This window comes from Camellia sinensis, chromosome 10 (assembly GCF_055761805.1).
Source record: "Camellia sinensis isolate YWXY chromosome 10, ASM5576180v1, whole genome shotgun sequence".
NCBI lineage: Eukaryota > Viridiplantae > Streptophyta > Magnoliopsida > Ericales > Theaceae > Camellia > Camellia sinensis.
In genome coordinates, this window is record NC_138970.1 from 129,296,218 (window position 1) to 129,321,320 (window position 25,103).

General features: G+C 37.3%; 1 protein-coding gene across 3 annotated transcripts in view; it reads right to left on the reverse strand.

Moving 5' to 3' along the window:
- Positions 1-5,686: 5,686 nt before the first annotated feature.
- The window catches only part of LOC145788804 (DEAD-box ATP-dependent RNA helicase 46-like), a 31,657-nt gene continuing 12,240 nt past the window's right edge, over positions 5,687-25,103 (reverse strand). For all 3 annotated transcript variants that reach the window (XR_014342590.1, XR_014342592.1, XM_082892283.1), the window contains one exon: positions 5,687-6,045. The gene's annotated coding sequence lies outside the window, so the exon portion shown is untranslated. The remainder of the gene's footprint in view (positions 6,046-25,103) is intronic.

The window sequence follows — 25,103 nt, forward strand, 5'->3', positions numbered from 1 at the left end:
CAAAAGAAATAATTTTTTAAATATATAGCCACTTAGTTGTCTATCAAAATGGTACCTGACGTTCTTTCTTATCACGAAATTCATTTATTTTTGTTGTTGTTCCCAAGAGACACTGAGCAATAAGACTATGCAAGCCGCAATTTGTGCGAGAGAAGAGACAAGTCTTCACTTTTTAAGAGAAGATGTCACATCATAAATTTTTAACATTATATATATAAAAAGAGAGTTTGATAGTACCTTTTTGTTGTCCAATGTACCTAAAAAAAAAGATAGTGCCTTTTTGTTCTTTCAACTATAATCTAATGATGTTTTATTTATTTTTTTACAAGTAATCTAATGATAGGGCCATTGATTTATTGGCTCACATGTAAATAGAATTTTTTGGGGGGCCTTTTTGCTTTTTGGTTTATATATACTATTCTACCACTCAACCAACACTGCAAATCTAAAAGTGGTTGAAATATATACTATGGTTATATGGATTTTTAAAAATAGGGGAGCTTGGCCAACCCAAGCCTAGCCTTGGTGGCATCTCTATATTGTTTGCTTGGCCTCAAAAAATTGCAAATACAACTATAAATAATAGCTAACACATCTACTTTGTAAGAAAAAAAAGATAGTTTAGATCAAGTTTGTTACAAACTCAAGTGGCTGCCCTATCTGCCATCTCTTTGTGTGTGTGCATGCACACTAGCCTTTCCCTTCACACATGGCTACCTCCTCATCTCTAGTTGATCATCAAAAATATCCAACTCGTCAATTCTATATTGACCCCTCTATAAAGCTAAGCAACTAAAATCAAAACCCTATTTCAATTTGTGCTGAATTTACGTAATCTAGTTCTTGTGTTGTTTCTCCTTCTAAATACAACAGTTAAGAAGCCTAGGTGCATATTGGTCAACATTACATTAATTAATATTTGCATTAATAACATCACATTAGTTGCTTTTTGAATAAGTATTTGGGATTAAACAACAACTGTGCTAGATTCGACCAAAATTCACAAAACTGCCGCAAGCAATGTTCAAGGTCTGACAAGTATGATTTGTTAACAAGTTCAGGTGAAACCTCCCAAAAAACATGACATGGATACAACTTACAAGGCCATATAAGATATATATAACATACGACACGCTTCATACAATTTAATATGCTTGTGAGATTTCTAAATAATTCATCTCATTTCATATCATCCCCTGCTACACTACCTACATCCCCTGCAAGTTAAATAAGGTAAATGTATGATTACATAACCATAAGATTTTAGCATGGGGTTTTAAATAGGCAAAGCCCAAGACCAATCATTGTACGGTGCAATGTGGGGTGAAATATCTAGGATAAACTTGGGTTATCCAAAAACCTTTTTGTGAATATATTTCTACCCCAAATTCACCTTTGAAAAATCTAGAAATCCCCTAGATGTTGATTTGTGATTATGTAACAATTTTAAGCGGAATATAGCAATCCCAATCAAACAATCAAGACAAAAAGACACAACAATTTTAACGTGGAAAAAACCACAATTGGACACCTCCAACTGTGATCAAAAAACCACGGGCAACAGCCACAAGACAATCCACTAAGAAGAATTAAAGGAATTACACAGGTATACTCTCAATTACCTAGCGAATCCACAACGCTTAATTGAACCAACCTCTATGTGCCTCTTCCAACCCCATCTTCACCACGGAATTGTCTTTCTGATGAGCCACTCCGGATTCCACCAAAGCTTCAGGCTCGAATTCTTCAGAATCCACAACTGAAGAACAACTCTCTCTTTTGTGTATAACAAACAAACCTTTGATGTACTCTCTTTAAATCATGAGTTGAAAACTCAATAAAAACATCAAAGAAAACAAACAAAATATCTCCAGATATAAACCTTAAGATCCAAAAAATAAGATCTGGAGAACTTCAATCAATGTCCAATCCCCTAGTTTTGGGAGAAAACCAAGTATTTATAGAGAACCAAAAGTCATCCTAGATTGGGAAGAAAACCAACTCTTTTAATCAAATCTGAAAATCTGGGTTCGCGATCTCCGCTCGAGCTCAACACAGCCCGCTCGAGCGGACTGACCAAAAACTGCGTGCGAACAAACTGAGATGCGCTCGAGCGTAGGAGAATCCGCTCGAGCGTAAAATCACACCTTCCAGTATTTTACAGGCGACTGCAGAGATGCTGAGAGCTTTGAAAAAAATAACATGATCGAACAGGCAACTTTGAATGCATTTTTGCATTTTGCTTCGGGGGCGCTGCCCCTCGACCCCGCCGTGACGCTGCCCCGGACCCGCCAAGGGGCGCTGCCCACTGGACCCCCGCGAGCTGACCGGGCAGCTCGATCCCCGTCATAATCAGCGAAGTGGCAATCTTGAAAGCTTTATCAACACAAACTTCTCTGAAAGGCTCAATTCGGGTTGGATTCGCATCTAAACACTCATAGTCTCACTGAAAAAAAAATGCGAATAAAATTACAACTCAAAGGAGTTTTGTCAAACGGGTTTGCCAAGAAATAAAACCTAACAACCTTTACTTGGTGAACCATCACACAGAACTTCTAAAATCATTTTATCTCCAATTTTATAGTAAAGAGTTGCAGCTCATGATTGTCCCAAAGCAAGCATCCATTGGGATTCAACCAATCACGGTGAGACAATAATGCTATGATGCCCATATTTGCATACGAAAAGATATTTACCATCTCATGTATCACAATTGTATTGGTGTAATGAGTCTTATCACTCATATCTATTACTAATGCAATCATGAGATAGCAAACAACTTGAGACACACAAATGTGGTGATCATAGCATTGCTGCACATAAATTGCAATTTTCCTATCATGACGGCCACAGCCCAAAATATAATCAAACCAAATTAAGTCATTTGTTCCGTTTAAATGTTGTCTACTACATGAATTTTTTTCATCCTTCAGCTCTATCAAAGGTTATATGCTCGGTTAAATTAAATAACACACCAGATTTGCAAGAATATTCAAGATTATTGGACAAATAATAGTGGCCTCCACACATTGAAACACAATAATTTAATTTAGAGCACTTTTGACTTTTCCTTTCCTAAATTTACAAATAAAAATTGAAATATTATGACATATTTGAAGAACTGTCATACATTCGCACTTCCAATGTCAACTCAAAGGTGTGAGTCCATGTGTATCTATCTAAACATATAAAATATATATATATAGAGAGAGAGAGAGAGACCTGAACTGAGTGTGGGGACCAAGTATATATGTTGATAGAATTGTACTGTCTGAAGCTAAATAGTAGTAAGTGTGTGTGATTTAGGCCTAGGGTTTTGACAGAAGGGACGAAACAAAAGCATCATTGTACAACTATCACTGTGTGTAGGGTAGAGTTTTTGCTCTCCTCATTTGGTTTCGGGCTGACCCAATTCCGAAAACAAAGTAGTTTATCATAAAATTGTATAATATTAGTTATACATTACGTATTCTCATCATAAATTAATATAATAAAATATTTAAAATTTTGTAATCGATATTATAAAAGTTTATAACTTAATTATGATATTTTTTTGTTATGTTAATTTATGGAGAATTTACACATTTTATGATTAATGTTACGAAATTTTATAATAAAGTTATACATTTTGTAGTAAAAAAAAAAGTTTTAGAAAACAGGAATGATTTGAATAGAGGATCTTTATTTCATCTTTTACCTCTCTATGTAGATCATCTAGAACGAAAAATTGATTGATCGGATAATCGTAATTATAAATTTTCTGTTATTTATTTTTGAAAAAACTGATGACAATAATTATTTTAAATATATACTACTTGTTTTTTTAAGAATAATTATAATAAAATTATGTGATTATGATTTTCATATCAATCTAATAATTTCATCATATTTGTAAAAAAATGAGTGTCAAATATAAATTAAAAAATATAGCATATGATGAAATTATGTAGTTAAGATTATCATGATAATTTGATTTTTTAAATTTGATTAATTTATTTATTTATTTATTTTTGAATGCTTTTAATGCGCATGAAGATAAAAGCGCAGGACTCCAATCATCTTAACGGGTCCTAATTGGACTAGAAACCAACCGCTTCACCCGAATTATTTTTTTTATTTTTTTTTTGGAGAAAGTAATAAATTAATAACGGTAATGATTAAGACCCCGAAATTTAGATCTTTATGAATTCTAAAATGATCTGGACCATTCATGTAAGAGAGATAGAGGGGGGAAAAAAAAATTGGGGGTCATGGGAATCCCCAAAATTGGAGGTCTAACTCATTTTCCAATTAATAAATTAAATTCAAAATTTTAATTTGAATTCAAATTATTTTAAATTTTATGAGCTTTGGACTCAATTTAGAAAATACAGTGTTTAACAATCATAATCTAAGAGCATCTAAATCAGTCTCAACCAATGTAAATTTTGGTTAAATATAGTTAATAAATTATAAAATTCTTACTCCATCAATCTCAACAAATTATTTCTAAACTAGCTTTTGGTTAACTTTACTATAGTATATCACTACATGTAAAGATATACTGTTCACAGGGAATATAATATTTTATCATTTATTGACCTGACATCTTGTCTGTCATCCGGCCGGGCATCCTGCTAGACAATCGGCTGTTGCACAATTTTTATTTTATTTTTTATTTTTTTATAAGAATATGAAACTGTATAGATATATCCTAAACACTTTAGCTGTCTAGGCAGAAAACCACTACAGGGCACAATTTTTTTTATTTATTTTTAATATGAAACTACATATATATAACAATACAAAATTAACTTCTCCTATACTACTTTGCTTGCTTTTTAACAATACAAAATAAATATTTTATAAAATTTAATTTTAGAATAGAGGATTCGATATAGTGTGTACATACAAAAAATGCTAGCTAAAATAGAAAAGTAATTTTTTAGTTATAATTTGACTCAAAATTTGTTGAGGCTGATGTCACTACAAGAAATGACAATTTTGGCGACCAAAATATTGGTCGCCAAAAGTCCCATTTTTGGTCGCCAAATCTAATTAGCGACTAATTTTTGTTGTCACCAAGTTTGTCGTCTATACCCTGTCGGCGATAGTATTGGCGACTAAACTATTTTTGGTCGCTGAAAGTTAAACATTTGGCTACTAAACAATAGGTAGTCGGGAAAGGTGATATTTTGGTGACTAAATTATTGGGGGCCGAAATTAAACTTTTGGCTACTAAACTTTGGTCAGTCGGCAAAGGTATCTTTTGGCGACTAAAATATTAGTCGCCAAAAGTTCTCACATAAAATAAATTACATTATTAGAGACTAAAGTTTTAGTCACTAATAGAATACGTACATTTAGCGACCAAACACTTTAGTCGCCAAAGGATGTTGTGTTTTTAGTGACTAAAATATTTAGTCGGCAATTAAACTTCCCTCATTCTGATTTGTTTTAGCTACTATGTGGTTTGGTCACAAAAAGCCATATGGTTATTTTTTGCTACTAAATTATTGGTCGCCAAAACATTTACTTGCATTTTTTGCTACCAACATATTTAGTCACCAAATACTATATTAGTTTTTTATTTTATTTTTAATTTCTGAACCACCTATATCCATTATTAGTGTAACATGTACCCTGTATAAACAATATAATCCATCAATACTGAATATATTATCAACCATTCAACAACGTGCACACATTTCACTTCCAACCATCCAAAATATTTATATTCAATGTCCAATTCTAAATGTAATACAAATTCAATACAAACCAAGTATAATTCAACCCCAATAATTTAATTCCATACATAATAGAGGATTAATCAAATTTAATATCCAAAAGGAAATCTATACCACACCAAAAATTTATTCTGTACCGCCCCAAAAACTAATTTGTACCACGTCCAATGCTAATTTCTATCGGGCCAAATTTTGGATATTTACCACGCCAAAAAACTAATTTGTATAAACCACTATATATACGGACAAAGATATAAAAATAATGCCCTTCCGTACTTGTCAAAAAAAGTCATATCCACATTTGTACATCAAAAACCATCTGCAAAAAAATAAAAAATAATCATTAGTATTGACTAAATATTGGCCAATTTAAAATTATAAAAAAAACATATAAAACTCGAAATTAAGTAATCTTTTCAAATTAATCATTAGTTTTGCATACTCAAATATATATGAAATAAAATTTTTGATGTTCAATCTGAGTATATACAACATATGAATCTAGTTGCTCTATTTGATGTTGCTAATAAATTAAGTCCAAATACTAACCAAGATCACATGAATGCACCATACATATGCTACTATTGTTTTCCATATATAAAAAGCACTCAGTACCCAATTTAGTAAGTGTGTGTGTGTGTGTGTGTGTGTTTCAAGAGATGAAGAAGACCACTAACCTCTTTTTTATTTTTTTATTCACTTAGTTGATGAGTAGAACTCATACATTAGTTAATTATAATTAATTATTTATTTTCTTTTTATATTATTTCCTACATTAATTTACATGCAATTATTTCTAATTAAATTATATCTCATCATCTCATAATCTCAATTGCACTATATTAAATTATACTAATGTGAATTAGGCTCTAATTCCTATCCAATTATTTAATTCTAACTTGTTAAAATTAGCGAATCAGACAGGTTTAATTTTCATTCTAACCTATCTGTTCAAACAATACAAGTCAATAAATCTCATAACAAATAAGTGAAGCATCTTAGCATCACCTCAAGTAAGGCTTTTAACAGAGTTAACTAGAGGAAACTGCATATCACTTGAAAGCATTTCCATAACCTAGTTTCAGTAGTGATATCTTTCTGCCTTTTTACACAGTGAAGAGCATATGGAGAAAGTCAAAGAAGATCTTGAGATTATGAGAAACTGACTATACATCAGAACCCATGATGTGAAAACAAGTATGGCCCTAAAATACAAGAGAATAAAATATAAAAAAAAATTTATTGACGCCATAAATACACTCGATTATAATATATCACAAGCATTTAAGTGTGAACACTGAAGATAACCCATGATTGAAGCCCAACCATACATTACATGTTAAGATTACATTATAGAAATAAGTTCATACCACTTTGCAAGGTTTCAACAAGAAAGAGGTTCAAAATTTTAAATGAAACATTTATACCACAGTCAAGGGGTATGCATAAATTTAAAGCCAGAACTCCATACTGGATATCAATGGAAATCATTAAATTTAATGGTTCAATTTGTAACAAAATAGCATATAAACCAAAAAAAAAAATGCCAAAGAAGGAAAAAAGCAAAATAGAGTATAGTAACAAACATCATTTCAAAGAATATTATGAGAAGAACAATAAAGATATGAAAACATTTTCTAAAAAATGTTGGCATGAGCAATATGTTACTTCTGCTATAGCAAGTGCACTGGTATAAGTTTGTGCACCAAATCAGCCAATGCAACGAAGGCGGAGCAACCACTTTTATTTGTCAAACCAATGAGATCTAGAGCACAAGACAAACATGCACAGAAGACAGTTTATTAAATGAAGAAATATGTTTGAACATAGAAAATATTGAGCTGAAGTCACAGGTGTTGGAGCCACTCCAATTGCAAGCCTTTGGTAGCCAAGGATTGTTGCAAAACAAACTTTCAGAAGTGAACTATTCAATTCCTTACCAAACGGTCCAAGACTTTTGATCACAAGTTCTTAGTTTTATTATCATTTAAAAATTAAAAAAAATTAAAAAAACCACATTTTGGATATGGTACTTTTGATCACTTCGATTTTACTCATACTAATCAATGGCTGGAAATTTCCCTTAACTAGTTCTAACAGTTGAGAGTGTTCTTTGGATATGGTACCCAAAAACCACATTTTTTTTGTGTCACGGTAAAACCCACATATATAATTTCTCTTAAATTTTCTATGTATAAAACCCACATGCATTGCCATCTCCTTCACTAATTTGAAGATCAAACAAATCAACAATTATAAGGCAGTCCAAACAACTAAGAACTGGCCAATCCACAATCAAAGCAATAAAATGAAATTAAAACCAACCAGTTGCTCTAGAGAATACTAGTAATTGCTAGCTTTGGAGTGCTGATTGAAAACAATATCCCATGAATCTTTAAATTGTGGGGATGGGAATGAATCTAACTCCTCTAAGGAAAAAGTTGACGCATCCAAACCTTGTGCCAAAGTTAAAGGCAATTACTTTCCCAATATCACACCAACATGTACTAAACAACAAATCCAATACTCTGTTTTTTCCATTTATTCATAAAATATATGTGATTGAATGTAGATTGGCTCAGTCCCCAGCCAATAAATATTTCTTAATTTCTGAAAAGCTAAAAAATGGAAATTTTCTAAAAAGGTCCTAGAAAATTATTTTTTGTATATTCACAACCACTAAACTTCCTAAACTTCTGTAGGATACAAAAAGTGAAACCTCAAGTATCAAATCCCATGTTCACATGAAAATACTATGCTGCAATTATCCTGTTCTTAGCTAAATAATAAAGCAGCAATTCAGGTTCGAAATTGGAAATTTCGAAGTAGTTACTTCTTGCCTTCCCTATACCTATGTGTGATACAAAATTGACAGGTTTCCTCGTAATTGTCCAAAAAAAAATCCGCAACAGTGAGAAAAGGATCATCCATGACCTTCAAACCATGCAACTCCTAGGACTAGGATGTCCAACAACCTAGTGTATTTCTTGTTCACAAAATAATAAAGCGGTTTTGAATGATACAAATTCAACACTTAATTGAACAATAGAAAGAAAGGATATAAAAAAAAAAATTTATAACTATTTCATTGCGTGAACAAAGAAACTAAAATCCCATTCAAACCACTTAGTGTTAGTCTGACTGATTTTTCCCTATTTTCCCATCACTTTCTCACCAGCCAAACAGAGGATTAAGAGAAAAAACAAGAGGGGGGAAGAATTGACAAACCCTAAATTACAGGCCTGCAATGGCCAGCTGAAGCACGTGGTGGCCGGCGGCTCCCCCGTGAAGTCTTTGCCTTCCATTATGCCATAATTGAAGAGCCAATTGGAGTTGTCAGTAGAATCGATTTCCACTGAATTTTCGGGGAAAATGTGAGTACTGAGCTCTGTTTGGAGGAAAAGGAAAGAAAACAAAAGGGAGAGTTGTTGGGGTTAAGAAAAGAAAACCCACATATATAAAACCCACATATATAATTTCTCAAATTAGTGAAGGAGATGGCAATGCATTATCGGATCCCTGAATCTGGCGGTGGACGGAGGGAGAGGAGTTGCCGGAAGAGCTGCTAGGAGGAGGAGAGAGAAAGAGGGGGAGGAACATGGTGTGGCGGTTGCTGCCGCCGTGGGGTGGTCGGAGGACGATGGTGCTTGCTTCGCCGGAGGAAACGACCTCGGCCACGAGAAATAGGATCAAGACGGCAGTGGTGGTGGCTACCTGTGGCCGTGGCCGCGCCATTGGTGGGTGGAATTGGAGGTCAATGAGAGAAGTGAGAAGACAGTGGGTCTCTCTTCTCGCTAGAGAGACAGGAGAAAGGGGAATTGATTTACCCACGGTTTGGGTTGAAAACAAAATAGATATATAATTAATATTCATTCGCGACTAAAAATTTCAATCGCTAATTATTTTTAATCCGTCTAAAATTTGAAATCTCCCTCCACATGTTTTAGGTTTTTGGCGACTAAAATATTATTTTGTCGCTATAAATATACTTTTAGCGACCAAACTTTTGGTCGCCAAAGATAAAAACTATTTTTTTCTTTTCATTCGGCTACTAAACAATTTTAGTAGCTAAAACTAACTATACGGCGACAAAAATATTCTTTTGTCGCTGAAAATATACTTTTGGTGACCACATATTTTGGTCGCCAAAGATTAAAAATAATTTTTTTCTTTTCATTCAGCCACTAAACAATTTTAGTAGCTAAAACTAGCTCTATGGCTACAAAAAAAAAATTTAGTCGCCAATTGTGATATTTTAAGCTACTAAAATTTTTTATAGTCACCAATTGTAATATTTTTAGCTACTAAATTTTTTTTAGTCGCCAATAATCAATTTTCCCCAACTAAAAAAAATTAGTAGCTAAATATTTGACTTTTGCTGACTAATATTATTTTTGGTAGCCAATTCTGTAACTTTTGGCGACTAAATTTTTTTGTCACCAAAAATGGTCGCCAAAAATGTATTTTTTTGTAGTGTGTACATGCACTAACACATACATAAGTCTTTGATTCATTATTCAAAACTTTGAAAGTAGAATAAATTTCATAATTATTTGATTCATCAATTTTTTTTCAATCAGGAAGAAAATCATTATTATAAAACCAGTAAAAGATAAGTTTTTTTTTTAAATATTCCAAAAAAAAAAAAAGCTAATTAGAGAATTGACCCACTTTTCAAACTATTTAAGAAACTAACCTACTTTTTGAAATTGCATTTTCAAAATGCGATTTTGAAATTGAAATTGCATCTTGAACATGCAATTTCACCTTAAAATTGCAAGTTGAAAATGATGACGTGGTGAAATTGCATGTTGAGAATGCAATTTCAATGTTAACATGCAATTTCAAGGTGAAATTGTATGTTAAAAATGCAATTTCAATTTCAAAATCGCATTTTCAAAATGCGATTTCAAAAATAGGTTAGTTTCCCAAATAGTTTGAAAAACGGGTCAATTCACTAAATAGCTTCTTTTTATGGATTATTTGAAAAAAAAAAAAAAAAACTCAGTAAAAGATTGGATATCTAATATAACAATATCACAAGATCTTAAAAAGAGATATATAACCTCCATAGAAGGAAGAATCCAGAGGGCCTCTCAAGGGAGGAAAGCAAACATCCACAAAGGAAGGATTATTATCAGCAAGCTAAAAATTAAGAAAACTAAACAGAAAAGAAAAAAAAAACAATCAAACAAACATATCCAAGTAGCCAACAAAGTTATCCAAAACTCCACTATTATATAACCTTCAACTTGAAATCTAAAAACTCCACCTCCACTGATCAGTATAAAACATTGATTCATGATTTAAAATTTTAAAAGTAGGGTAAATTATAATTGCATTGTGAGATTTATGAAAAATATATTTCACTCCATTCTCCATCCTTTAGTCTACTAGCAGGTCAATTAATGAAAAATGTGATATTATTATTGAACCTAAATCACCAGTCAAATTTTCTTGGATTGGTTTGATAACAAAAGTTTGTTGTAGGGCTCATAGACCTACAGTCCTTTTTGATAATATATATATATATATATATATGAGTCTTTCAATATTTTTACTTCAAGACTTTTTTTAGAAATAGGTTATTTTAGGCTTTTTACGAAAAGATATGCAAAAAAATATAGAGAGTATGTGACAATTTATAATAATTTTTTGACTAAAATTTCATATTGTCAAACGAGGTTTAAACTAGGAGAAAGAGTTCTCTTAGAGTCGGTGCATTTAAAAATGTAAAATAAAAGTGTTCCTAGCACAATTATTTTAATAAATTAGGTTAGAAATACCTAATCTCATCCCGAGCCACATGTAAACAAGATTCTCTATGAAACCAAACCAAAGTTCCATGGTCCATTTCAGAAAAAAGGATCACTTTTCTTTTTTCTTCTTTTCTTATGCTATGAAAATATTAACGAATCTAGGTAAGAATGAAAAGAAAATATTAGACTAGACTTTCGAGGAAACCAAACAAACGAGTTTGCATAAAAGAATTTTGGTCACCTTCGACGAAATGTATGCAACAAAATACCTTATCCCATCTACTCTTGGAATGATTCTTGAAATTATTAATTTTTATTCAATGACACATATACTCAACAGTCTAGTATTTTTCCACTCACTCAAAGCCCTTGCTCAAGTTAACACCAATTGAGGGCCCAAAAAAGAGAATTTCATAAGTCACAAAAATTAAAGGCATGCAATGAATTTCCTAGGAAGTGGAACATGAACCCCCTAAAAATACCTCCATTTTTGTGCTTGCAACGCAAGAATACAGGCACACATTTATCTCTCTCTTTCCATTTTTTACATTGGGTAATACTATATAAATATTTATTGAAAAATACATACAAAAAATTTATATAAAATGACATGATTGTATTATGAGATTATCACTTCAAAGCAACGAACTCACCAAATGATTGTCATTGCAAAAATATCACCATTGCATCATTTTGTATGAATTTTTTGTAAGAATAATTTTTTTGCTATAAAATATGTTGGGAATAAGAATACTTGAACCTCTATCTCATTCGACCCAAAAGGATGGGCACACATTTTTCTCTATCCATCTTTTGAGGAAATAGGCAGGAAATGCCTAACTTAGTTTATGTCACTCAAATTTTCCAATATTTTAACTAGTGGAGAATGTTTCAGAATCACATTCTTATTCCTTCAAGAATTTTTTATTATCCAAATATATAGTGTAGATTAAAATTTTGTTTGTTTGTTTGATTAGATTGATAAATATGATAGAAAATGAAAGACATTTTGTAGACACCCCATTTTTGACGGCCCTTAAGACTTGGGCGCTACTGATTGATCACTCAATGATGAATGCGTACGCCTGCCGAATGTTTGACTTCTTCAGCAGGAAACCTCAGTTCTGATCCTTCAAACCTTGTGCCTTGTTTTGGACCAAAATAGTGGTTTTTCAGGCCTGTGCCTCCAGTGACCTGCCGTCCACTAGTGTGGCTTGCCACCCACTATTAGTGGCCTGCCGGCCACTAGTGCAAAAACTCAGATATTTTCTGCCAACTGTCCCCCCATGTGCATGCACTATTCCAATTGTATGTATACAGATATTTTTGAGATAGGCACATGGTTTTCTATATATAGAGGACCTCCCCTCTTGCTTTCAAGGTTGGAAAAATTTAGGAGTGAAAATATTTTTGAAAGAGCAAAATTCTCTCTCTACAATTCTCTCTCTCTCTTATGCAGCTTACATAGTCTTTGCTTGAACACTCTATACCAAACATAGAGAGTTTCTTACTGAGGTGATCTGAGCTTGAATTTTAGCTCTTGAGGCACTTGAGAGTGTGAAATTGGTGGTTTGTGACTCAAGGATTCATTCCTCTTCAAGAGGTATACCTTCTAGTGCTTTTGTACCATCTCTACACTACTTGTTTTCTATCATTTTCTACTGTTTTTTAAGCTATTTATTACATATATTTTTGGGTTGAAACTTGTAGTTTAAGGCCATTAAAGGTAGAGAGGTTGATAGCCCTTCTTTGAACCTTGTTTCTAATGCCTTTGCCCTTATCTTTTCCACCTTCTCATCATTTTTTATTTTTTTTGGTTGAGCTTTTTACCACTGATTTTCAGAGATTTCTCAGAGGCAAAAATCATGTTTTTAAGTCCCAAAAGTGGAGGGTTAGCCTCCCCTCTTTGTGCTTGTGTGCTAGTATTGATTTCTCAACATTTTAGTTTATTGTTTTAGCTATTTTTATCTTCATTCCAGCACTTTTTTTTTTTTGGACCGTTTTAGGACTATTTTAGTTGTTGATTGCATTTAAGCTTTGTATAGCATGCTTGTAGTGTAATGGTCCTCATAGGTTGGTTGCTTAGGCCTTAGCCACCAACCTATTTGAGTTAATAGTGTTTATTTCTTGCTTTTCATACTTGTATTCATATCTAATCACATCTGCAACCTTCCTCCTTTCTTGGCTTTTCTTTATTTTGAAGGTTGTTTCAAACTACTTGTTTGTTTAAGTTTGAGATAGAGGTTGTTGTGCTTAATGGTTTAATCTCTTTGGGGGTTCATTACCAACGGCATGACATCTCTCTCATGCCTAAAACAATCCTTTATTTGACACTTATTTCCATTAGATGACTTAATCTTCATTTTTTGACTCAATGAACTAATGAATGGATGATAATTAAAATGAAGTAATAAAATTAGGACTAAAAGTGATGCAAGATAATAAAAGGTTTTGTGTTCAATCGGATGTTAATTGAACACATGGAAACTTGGGTCATTTCATATTTGTTAGTGATGAAATGGTTCAAGTTTCCAAAGTCAACCACTTCTCTTGATCAATCCATGATAGAGAGAAGGTTTTGTTGGTCTTTTTGTCATGCATTCATTGAAATTACGTCCCTTGATTCATAAGTCATCATGCAATGAAGTTGCGTCAATTGATGATTTGCGAATCGAGCCTACTCCTCCTTTGACCTGTTTACTGTTAAGGAAAGACAGGGTGGACAAACATCCCCTGAGAATACTCTAATTTGTGCTCTGTTTGTCCTCTGTTGCTGCAGGAGAGAACCAAAATCAATGGCCGGTAGGCCACTTTTTCTGGACGGCAACCCACTATTAGTGGCCTACTTCTGGGTTGCCGGCCACTTTTTCAAGGCAAGCAATGTCCTTTTTCCAGCAAAGCAGAGCAGAGGCTGAGGTGGAAAACAGAGCAATTTTTCAACTGTGCAACAGGGGTATTCTGGCAGCAAAATGGTAGGCTTTTTTCGAGTGGAAATCCGCGTGCATGCATAAGCATTCCTCACTTCCCGAGGCTGATTAGTTAGAGTAGTTAGTTACTTATTTCTTTGGTTGCATTCGTGTTATTAATTTGTAATTAATTAATTAGTGTAATTAATTAGTTAGTTCCAAATTTGTAATAATTAGCTAGAATAGTTAATTAATTGTAGTGTTGTAATAATTAGTTAGTATAGCTAATTTATTTCATTTGAGTTTGTAATAGTTAGTTAATTAGGTAATTAGCTTAGCTAGTTCATTCATTCACCCTCTTATGCGAGGGCCAAGCTTGTAATAATGTGCATGTCTTCCAACCCTACGTCTTTCTCCCTTTTATTTACTTGCTTATAATGGGTAGTTTAGAGCATCAAGTTTCTTTTAGTATTTCCCATGTTTGCATCCATTTGTATTGCATGCATAGAAGCTCGGTTCATTATTCTAACAATACATTGTCGTTTAAATACTTCTTTGAAAAGGTGCTTAAACCATATGCTATCAAATTGACTCGCATGACATAATTAGTAGCGGAGCCTATTAATTACATCGTGTATGTGTTGCATTGGCCATGTCGCATTAGTTAGGAGCATTCATCTTTTTTGACTCTTTTGTTTCTTTTGGCTCGCCTCGGAGTATTAGGTGAGCATTTTTGCTTTAGTATCTCACATGTGTGTAATTGTTGCCATGTCTAGCATGCTTGCTATGAGGCTAAGTGCTTAATTGATATATCTTCTTGAATGCTTGTGGATGAAGGCTAATTGCTTGAATTAGAATAATTTGAATAATGTACATATTGGATCGTTTTTTCAAGTGGTACATATTCAAACAATTTTCAAAAGCAAACATAAATCAAAGTGTTTCAATTTTTGCAAATTAGTCTTTACTTGTGTGCGCATCACATAGTAATGTTAGTCTAATAAACCGGAACAAGAGCATATAATGTAAATAAGATTCACATCATGATTAATAGATACCGATATTTGATCGGGAGAGTAGGGTGCTCAATTCATAACCTCCCCCTCTTGTACCTAAGTTCTCGAACCGAGACAATTTTGGTGATGATAGACACATGGCCTTTGGCACAAGTCATAGATTTCCAAAAATTTTCAAAAATATTTAGGTGGCGATTTTGTATCTGGCAAAGCAGTCCATTTTCGACATTTTGATTCAAAATCGATTTTTCAAAAGATTTGCTGGTGTTCATCTATTTTACATTGCACTTGTGAGATCAAATTCAGAACCGTAGAAGTTCGAACTGTAGGGCTATCGTATCCGAAAAGAGCACGAAAAGTCGAGCTACACATTTTTACGTCCTTAATTAAATGCATTTGGTTACGATAGAAATTTTATGAGAGATTGTATGAAAATTGGGAAGTCCAATAAGAGCTCGCTACTTTGAAGTTAACATACGGATTTAAATTATTCAATTTCTTATTCTTTTCACCGCTCATGCCAAACAAACGCATTTAAATTTGTATATTTTATTTTTTATAAATATTTTTCACACTTTTTTCATGCTCTCAAGTCTTATATTAGAAAAAAGAAAGAACACCAAGGAAAGAATTCCTAGTGTCCTGACTTAAATTGTTTAAATTTTGAAATGACTTTTTTGCCTACCATATTAGGTAACATTTATTGATTTGGACAACTATCTCAAATTACACGGCACGAGTAAAAATTAGAAATTTTAAAAACTAAATAATTGAAATTGATAATTTAGGGATAAATATAATTTTTTTTAAAAAAATTAATGGATAAAAATGAAATTGACCCTAAAAATAAATCACTTTCAAGGAAATTGATTTACAAATACCTAATTTTAGTTGAGGAGGTAGAGAAGACATTTCACAAAATCAAATACGTCTTGTGGGGATATATTTTTGAGTACCAACACGTGGCAAGGTGACGTCGACGTGTCAGCCGAGGTGCCACGTGTCCTGGTCGTTATGCCGAGGTCATCTCGGTTAGGCCGAGGTTATCTCCGAAGATATCGGAATCCGAGATAAGCGGATAAGAGATAAGGGATAAGAGTCCTAGAATAAAGAAGAGACATAGCCCAGATAAGGATAAAACTCTTAGAGAGTTTATCTTTATCTCTTGAGGAGTCCAAAGTAAGTATTAAAGAGGAATCCATAGAAGTCAGGCTTCTATTGGGATTAGGATTGAGGTAACTATAAAAGAGAGGCACCCCCATGGGTCTAAGGTACGCAATTTATATTCTGTCTAGTGAGTTAAGCACTTTTGATTATCTTTGAGAGATATACTGACTTGATCGTCGGAGTGCCCCCGGGTGGACGAACCACCGCCGGAATCTTCTCTTTCTGTTACAGGTTAGCCAGGCGTCATCTATTCTGCCAATGTTCTCCAGCTGAATACTGAGTTGGGCAGTGTGATCGGAAAATCACTCATACAATTTGGCGCCGTCTGTGGGAAAGAAAGTAGAATAGATGGCCAGTAACGGACAGAAGGAAAAGATTGGGGACGACACTCCTGCTGGGAGTGGGAGACCTATTGACCTTGATATCACAGGAGATGAATGCAACGCAGAAACTCGTGACCAGAATCACGGAGTGAAAAACGTCGGCCAAACTGGCGACACACCAAAGAAACCAAATCGAAGTGGATACTACAACGAGGACGACCTCCAGGTTTGGAAGGATAAGTGTCTACGGAGGGACGAAGAGGTAAAAGAGATAGCAAACAAATTGGCAGACCTACAGTCGGTCGTCAATTTCATGATGCAAAATAACGTCATGCAGCCACCGTTCCCGCTGCAGGACACGCCGATCCCAGCGGCCAATGTCCAAAAGGGAGGGTAGAAAACAATCCCCGTAGCCCCTCAGCACAACGGGAGCGAAAGATACTCTCATCGACCTTCCAGGGAAGTCGGACGAAGAGAGTCAAGTAGAGAAGAATCACGAAGGACGCACCGCACAAATGAGGCAGACCCCAAAGGATATCGGCATGTTCAGGGGCAGGCACTGTGCTTCGACACAACTCATGGAGAGGGGTCAAAAAGGACTCACCACGAAGCTGAAAGTAGCGCACCAAAAAGACTGAAAGCAGGAGATAGCCGAGCCCCTGGACGGAGCAAAGAAGACTTAAGAGATTACCTCAAGAGGAAGCAACAGAATGCCTACGCCGAGGTAACCTCCCCAGATAAGCCAAGGACACCATTCTCGGTGGAATTAGACAGGTTTGCGGCGCTGAAGAGATTCAGTATGCCGAGATTTCAAATATACGATGGTAAGTCAGACCCCAACTTCCACGTTGGATTATATTTGAACTCAATGGCATTATATAGTGGGAACGAGCCGTTGCTCTGCAAAGTGTTCCCCTCATCCTTGGGGGAGATTGCATCAGATTGGTTCTACAAACTACCAAAGGGAAACGTGAAGACTTGGGAAGGCCTGGCCGAGATGTTTGTAGCCAGGTTCGTAACAAACAAGCTGCAGCCATTAAGGGTGGACGCATTGATGGCTCTGAAGATCAGCAAGGATGAAGGCGTTAGGACCTATGCAAAAAGATACTATGAGGTGTTCAATCGAATACCCGAATGTAATCAAGAGGTGGCAGTCGTATCTTTCAAGAACGGCTTGAAAGACAACTGTCCACTACGAAAGTCTTTGGCAAGAGTCGAGAAGTATGCCAGAGCCGAAGAAGACACGTCGGGGGCTAAAGAGATAAAACAAGAGAAAGAAAACGGCTCGCCGAAGCGAGGCCGAGGTAACAATGGATCGAGCAAACAAGAAGCAGAACTAAGGGCCACACAAACAGTAACAACTGTGTTCCGAATCCCAATTTACAAAGTCCTGGATCAAATTCGGAACCAGCCCTATTTTAGAACGCCAGAGAGGACTCCAGGAGAGTTCATGGGAAGAAACATTGGTAGACATTGTGCCTACCACAATGAAGATGGGCATACAACTCAGGGTTGTAGAGCCCTGAAAACACATTTGGAAGACCTGGTGAGACAAGGACATCTGAGAGACCTTGTCGATGAGACCAGGACAAGGGAAGAACGGGCAAGGTTGCCTCAGGCGCCAGCAGCCCCACCTCTCCCAGCACAGCAGCCGCAGGCAGGAGGACCTCGGGTAATCAACGTAATCCACTCGAAGGTTAACGAAAACGAAATCCGAGGAGAGACCCAGAAGGTAAAACACCTACAACATGTCTACCAAGTCGGAGAGAAAAGACGTCGGGTAGAAGAGTGCCAGGGACCAATGATAACCTTTACTGAAGCCGACCTAGAGATGGTCCAACATCCGCATAATGATGCCTTGGTAGTATCCCTCTAGGTTGGGGAGTGCTAAGTGAAACGCATCCTGATTGACCAAGGCAGCTCCTGTGATATTATGTACGTCCGATGTTACAAGGAGCTCGGCCTTCACGCAGATGATATATGGAACAATCCAATGGCCCAATGGTTGGGTTCAACGGAACGCCGACATGGCCACTGGAAACAGTAAGCTTGGAGGTGCAGGCTGGCACCAGGAAGATCAAGACAGAATTCACCATCATCGACACACCCTCCCCTTACAACATCATCTTGGGAAGGCCATGGTTGCATGCAATGGGAGCAGTTCCCTCAACATTGCATTAACTATTGCGATTCCCAACAGAGCATGGGATAGAAGAAGTCAGAGGCGATCAGCTGCAGGCGAAGAATTGCTCCATGGCAGCAATGAAATCTACCTGTAGCATACGAGAGCCAGAAACGACAGAAATTGAAGATGAGGACGTGAAAGTCCTAGAAGACGTTGGCAAGGAGCCGGCCGAGAAGAGCGAAGAGGCATTGAAGAAAATCCTCGTCCAGGATGGGGATGAAGAACGCTTCTTTCTTCTCGGCTCGGGCTTAGCCGAAGAAGAGGAAAAAGAATTGGAAGCTTTTTTGAGAACAAATATTGAGGTATTCGCTTGGACACCTTACGAAATGCCTGGCATTGACCCCGAGGTCACTTACCACAAACTGAATGTTGACAGGTCGGCCAAACCTGTAATTCAACGAGCCAAAAGGCCAACGTTGATGCACATCGAAACAATAGAGGAAGAAGTAGACAGACTTCTGGAGGCTAGGGCCATTAGAGAAGTACACTACCCGACATGGCTATCCAATACAATGGTGGTAAAGAAGAAGAACGGTAAATGGAGGGTCTGCGTAGACTTCACCAGCCTCAACAAAGCCTGTCCCAAAGACATCTTTCCTCTACCCAAGATTGACCAGCTAGTAGATGCCGCTTCAGGGCATGGAAGAATGAGCTTCCTAGACGTCTACAGGGGGTACCACCAGATAGCCATGTACCCCCTAAACGAAAAGAAAACCGCGTTCATCACCCCAAAAGGCCTGTACTGTTACAGAGTAATGCCTTTTGGGTTGAAAAACGCAGGAGCAACTTACCAAAGGTTGGTAACCAAAATGTTCAAACACCTGATTGGCCAAACAGTAGAAGTCTACATCGACGACATGGTCGTTAAGACCAAGGAGCCTGAGGGTCATCTTGCCAATCTAAAAGCAGTCTTTGAAATCCTTAAAACATATCGGCTCCAACTCAATGCATCAAAGTATGCATTTGGAGTTGGATCTGGTAAGTTTTTAGGATAACAGGTGACTAGAAGGGGCATCGAGGCCAGCCCAGATCAAATCAAGGCCATCCTGGAGTTGAAGAGCCTGACGTCAGCAAAACAGGTACAGATGCTAACTGGAAGGGCCGCAGCCCTGAACAGATTCATCAACAGAAGCTCAGATAAGTGCAGACCTTTCTTCAACTTGGTGAAGAAAGCCACAGACTTCCTGTGGACAGAAGAATGCGAAGCCGCTTTGGCCGACCTGAAGAAGTACTTGACCACAGCTCCAGTTCTTTCAAATCCAGAACCTGGGGAGGAGCCGTTCCTGTACTTAGCCGTTTCAGAACATTCGATAAGTGCAGTACTAATCCGAGAAGAAAAAATGGAGCAAATGGCTGTTTACCCTTAGAGAAATTGGCACTAGCTTTTTGAACCATTACTTCTAGACCCATAAAATTGTGGTACTAACAGAGCACCCCTTGAAGTCCTTACTGCGACAAGGAGACCTGACAGGAAGAATAGCCAGGTGGGCAGTCACCCTAGGCCAGTATGACCTGGAGTACAGGCCAAGGACAGCAATTAAAGGCCAGGTTCTGGCCGACTTCGTGGCAGAGTTCACGCCAGAATCCATCGAACATCGGGCTCCGTTGAGCCAGGATGAACGATGTCCAGACAAGCAAAGAGAAACCCAAACAAAGGCGAAAGAACAAAAGAAAGAAGAAAAACTCAGACCCTGCAACATTTACATCGGCGACTCCTTTCGACTGTTTGTTGATGGGAGTTCAAACCGACAGGGAGCAGGGGCAGGAGTAGTATTGATATCCCCAGATGGACAGGTACTAGAACAGTCAATTCGTTTGGGGTTCAAGGCCTTAAACAATGAAGCAGAGTATGAAGCACTCATTGCAGGACTGAAGTTGGCAGTAGCAGTGCAAGCAGATGAGGTAATAGTTTTTTGTGATTCACAACTGATAGTTAACCAGACAACAGGCGAGTTTGCACTTTGAGATGAACGAATGTCGGCCTACGCAAAGGAAGTCATCAGACTGTCAGCCTTGTTTCAGAACTGCTGACTACTTCAGGTAAGCCGAGATGATAATAGCCACGCCGATGCGTTGGCCAACCTAGCTAGTGCAGTACAACCTGGAAAAGCAAGGACAATAATGATTGACTACCTGTCGGGCCCGAGCATTGAACCAATAACCACAGAGCATGAAGCAATGTGCGTAGACATGGAACCAAGCTGGATGGACGCAATTGTTGCGTTCCTAAAAGAAGGAAAGCTGCCAGATGACCACAAGGAGGCACACAAGATCAGATTGAAGTCGGCAAGATTCAGTCTGACAGCAGAAGGACATCTCTACAGAAGGTCCTTCACTGGACCCCTTTTAAGGTACGTACATCCTTTAGAAGTTGAAGATTTTTTATATGAAATTCATGAAGGAATTTGTGGAAGCCACGCCGGGGGTAGATCACTCGCCCATAGGGCCATTACCTAGGGGTATTGGTGGCCTTACATGCAAAAAGATGCAGAAGCCTATGTGAAGAAGTGTGGACAATGCTAAAGGTTTGCACCTTTGATACACCAGCCAGCTGCTGACCTGAACCCTGCATCCAGTCCTTGGTCATTTACCCAATGGGGCATGAATCTCGTTGGGCAATTACTCCAAGCAACTGGACAAAGAAAGTACTTGCTGGTAGCAACGGACTACTTCACAAAATGGATAGAAGCTGAACCTCTTGCCAAGATCCGAGACGTGGACGTGAAGAACTTCATTTGGAAAAACATTATCACCAAGTTTGGGATTTCAAGAGCAATTGTTACAGACAATGGAACTCAATTTGACAGTAAGCTAATCAAGAACTTCTGTGCAAAGTTCAAGATCAAGAACTACTTTCTAACCCTAAGCTTTCCACAAAGCAATGGACAAGCAGAAGCATCCAACAAAGTAATTCTGGATGGGATAAAGAAGAGGCTGCAGGCAGCAAAAGGCAAGTGGGTAGACAAATTGCCCAATGTATTCAGGGCATATCGGACTACGCCGAGAAGATCAACAGGGAAATCCCCCTTCGCCATGGCTTATGGCACAAAAGCAGTCATTCCGCTGGAGATCGGCATCCCAGGAATCAGAACCCAGGAAGTAGAGAACGGGACTAATGATGTACTCTTAACTCGAGATCTGGATCTTTTAGAAGAAAGAAGAGAGAAAGTTGCAATCCAACTCGCAGCATACCAGCAGCAACTTGCAAAAGCTTAAAACAAAAAGGTCAATCCAAGAGAATTTCAGATTGGTGACCTTGTCCTAAGAAAAGTCGTCGGCAACAAGAAGGATCCCAAAGAGGGCAAGCTTGGACCAAATTGGAAAGGACCCTACAGAATCATCTTAGTACTGGGTAATGGGGCATATCGGCTTGAAGATAATGAGGGCAAAGAGTTGCCAAGACATTGGAACACTTGTAATTTGAAATTTTTCTATAATTAGAATTTCTTTGTTCCTTTGCCATTCGCCGAAGTAAATAAATATAGATTCAACTGGTTGTCTTTTCAAAATACTTGACATTATCTCTAGAATGCATGCATAATGAGAACCCAAGTGGAACTCAGGTTCACATTAGGGGGCAGAGAGAAGAAGAAAGTAGAATTTGTTTAACACTTGTTGAAATTTGTGGACAATTTACAAGTTAAGTTAAACTGAAATCATTATTTAACACTTGTTGAAATTTGTGGACAATTTACAAGTTGAGTTAAACCGAAATTATTGTTTAACACTTGTTAAAATTTGTGGACAATTTACAAGTTGAAGTTAAACCGAAATCATTGTTCAACACTTGTTGAAATTTGTGGACAATTTACAAGTTAAGTTAAACCGAAATCATTGTTTAACACTTGTTGAAATTTGTGGACAATTTACAAGTTGAAGTTAAACCGAAATCATTGTTTAAACACTTGTTGAAATTTGTGGACAATTTACAAGTTGAAGTTAAACCCAGATTATTGTTTAAACACTTATTGAAATTTGTAGCAATTTAGAAATTGAGTTAACACAATATAATGTTCAACACTTGTTAAAAGTTTACAAGTTAAGTTAAACCAAGATGTTTGGCTATCCGAAGTGTGTCACCTCGAGAAGATTGCACAAAGAAGGAAGAGTATGTTAAAGACATGCAGAATATTCTAAGTATAGAATCATGGAAAAGCAGTCAAAAGAAAACAAAAGTACAAGCACTCAGTGAAGAAAATTTGTATCAGCATTCAACAAAAAGAAGGCACATTGGCCATACAAAAAGCTTACATTATCTCAAAAAGAAAATTCGAAATACAAGAAACAAAAAGACGTGAAAACTAAGATTCCTCAGCATCGGCAGTGAGCTGGGTTGGGACCTCAGAAGGCTGTTGAGAAGCCACCTCGGCCGCCTTTTCTGCCGCAAGCTCAGCATCAATTTCTTGCAAAGTTTCGTCAAGGCTCTTATCGGCAATGGTGACATCGGCTAATGCCTTCTCAGGAGCAGCGTCTCTGGGAACCTCATCACCTTCCTCATCTTGAGTCAAGTCTAGGATTTGCTCATTCTGAGGAGGAGACTTGGCCCCAGCAGCATCTTTTGATTTCCTCACTAAAACTTCCTCCTCGGCCTCCTCCTCAGATTCAGAGTCACTGACAAATTAAGATAGAGTTGGAGTTGGGGCTAGAGGGAATGGAAGAGGAATGAGGTCGACATTTCTAAAGGGCGAGTCCTCAGGGACATTAAGCTTCTTTAGAAGAGACATCCAACCACGGGTGAAACCCTTGTTGCATGCCTGCTTCACTTGAATTTCATAAGCCTCCGTGACGTCGACCATACCTTGAGCATATGCCTTCTCGTTGGCGTCCTTGATTTCAGCTTCTTTGGTGGCCAAGGCTTCTTGAAGCTCTTTTTCGGCTTGAGCCGTCTTCTCCTTGGCCTCTTTTCTTTGAGACTCAGAAACTTTTCTGATGGCTTCGGCAGATTCAGTCTTCTCTTCGGCGTCAGTTTGGGCTTTGATTGCAGCCTCGGCTTGGTCCTCCAACTTTTTCATCTTTGATTGTAAACTCTCGTTGGCTTTTTGAAGAGCAGAGAACTCCTTCTTCATCTAGGCCAACTTCTCTCGATTTTCAAAAAATTGAATAGAGAAAGAATGGCATGCTGGATAGCCTGAAAAAACACAAAACAAAAGTTATTAGAAAATTTCTAAGTATGAGAAAGAAGGAAAAAAGTACCAGATGAAAGATACTTACTTGAACAGACCGTTGAAGCATCAAAGCGTAGTTTTCGTACTCGCTCATCTCGACGTTTCGATTAAGATCGTCGGGGAGGAGCAAAGCAGTACTGAGGGCTACGCCGATGTTGATGTCATCAGCACTGTCGTTAGCCATGACTGGTTTATCTTTCAGAGTAATTTTTGGAGCCCAGGGGACATCATTCTTTTTAGACCCCGAGATGGTCGCAGAAGATGACCTCGGCTTTTTTGATTTTGGGGATTCTGATGGCTGGGCTTCAGAACGCCTCTTCCCAGCAGAGGGTTGAGATTTGTCACTCTCAGCCAACTTGGAGATCGACAAAGTATCCACAGACTCAGTCTGAGTTACCTTAGGCTTTGGTTGAGCCTTTTTTTTATCCTTTTTGGCTTTGGAGGCTGGGTTGGAACTGGCTGAGCGTCAATGTCGGTTGGAATGTTGGCCAGAAGATCTTTTGCAATTGGTTTTGGGCGACCCATCTCGGCAGTAGAAACTGTTCGGCGTCGACGGCGGCGTTGTGATATTGGAATCAAGTATGGAGCCGAGGTTGATGGCTGATCAGCTGGATTGGAAGTTGACCCTTGATCTGTCCGAGATGTGGACGCAGTCTGTGGAGTTGTGGCGGAAGGTAGAGAAAGGCTTTTCTTCTTCCTCTCAGGGATGTCGGGCAGAGCTGACTTATATGTTGGGATAAAGTTGAGAAGCAAAGGCGCCTTTCGTTTGTGAACCGGAAGGTTCAGTAGCTTCTTCAAATCCTTGCTGGGAAGGAAGGATTGCCGAAAGTTCTTTGGAGGCTGAGGAAGAACTGCA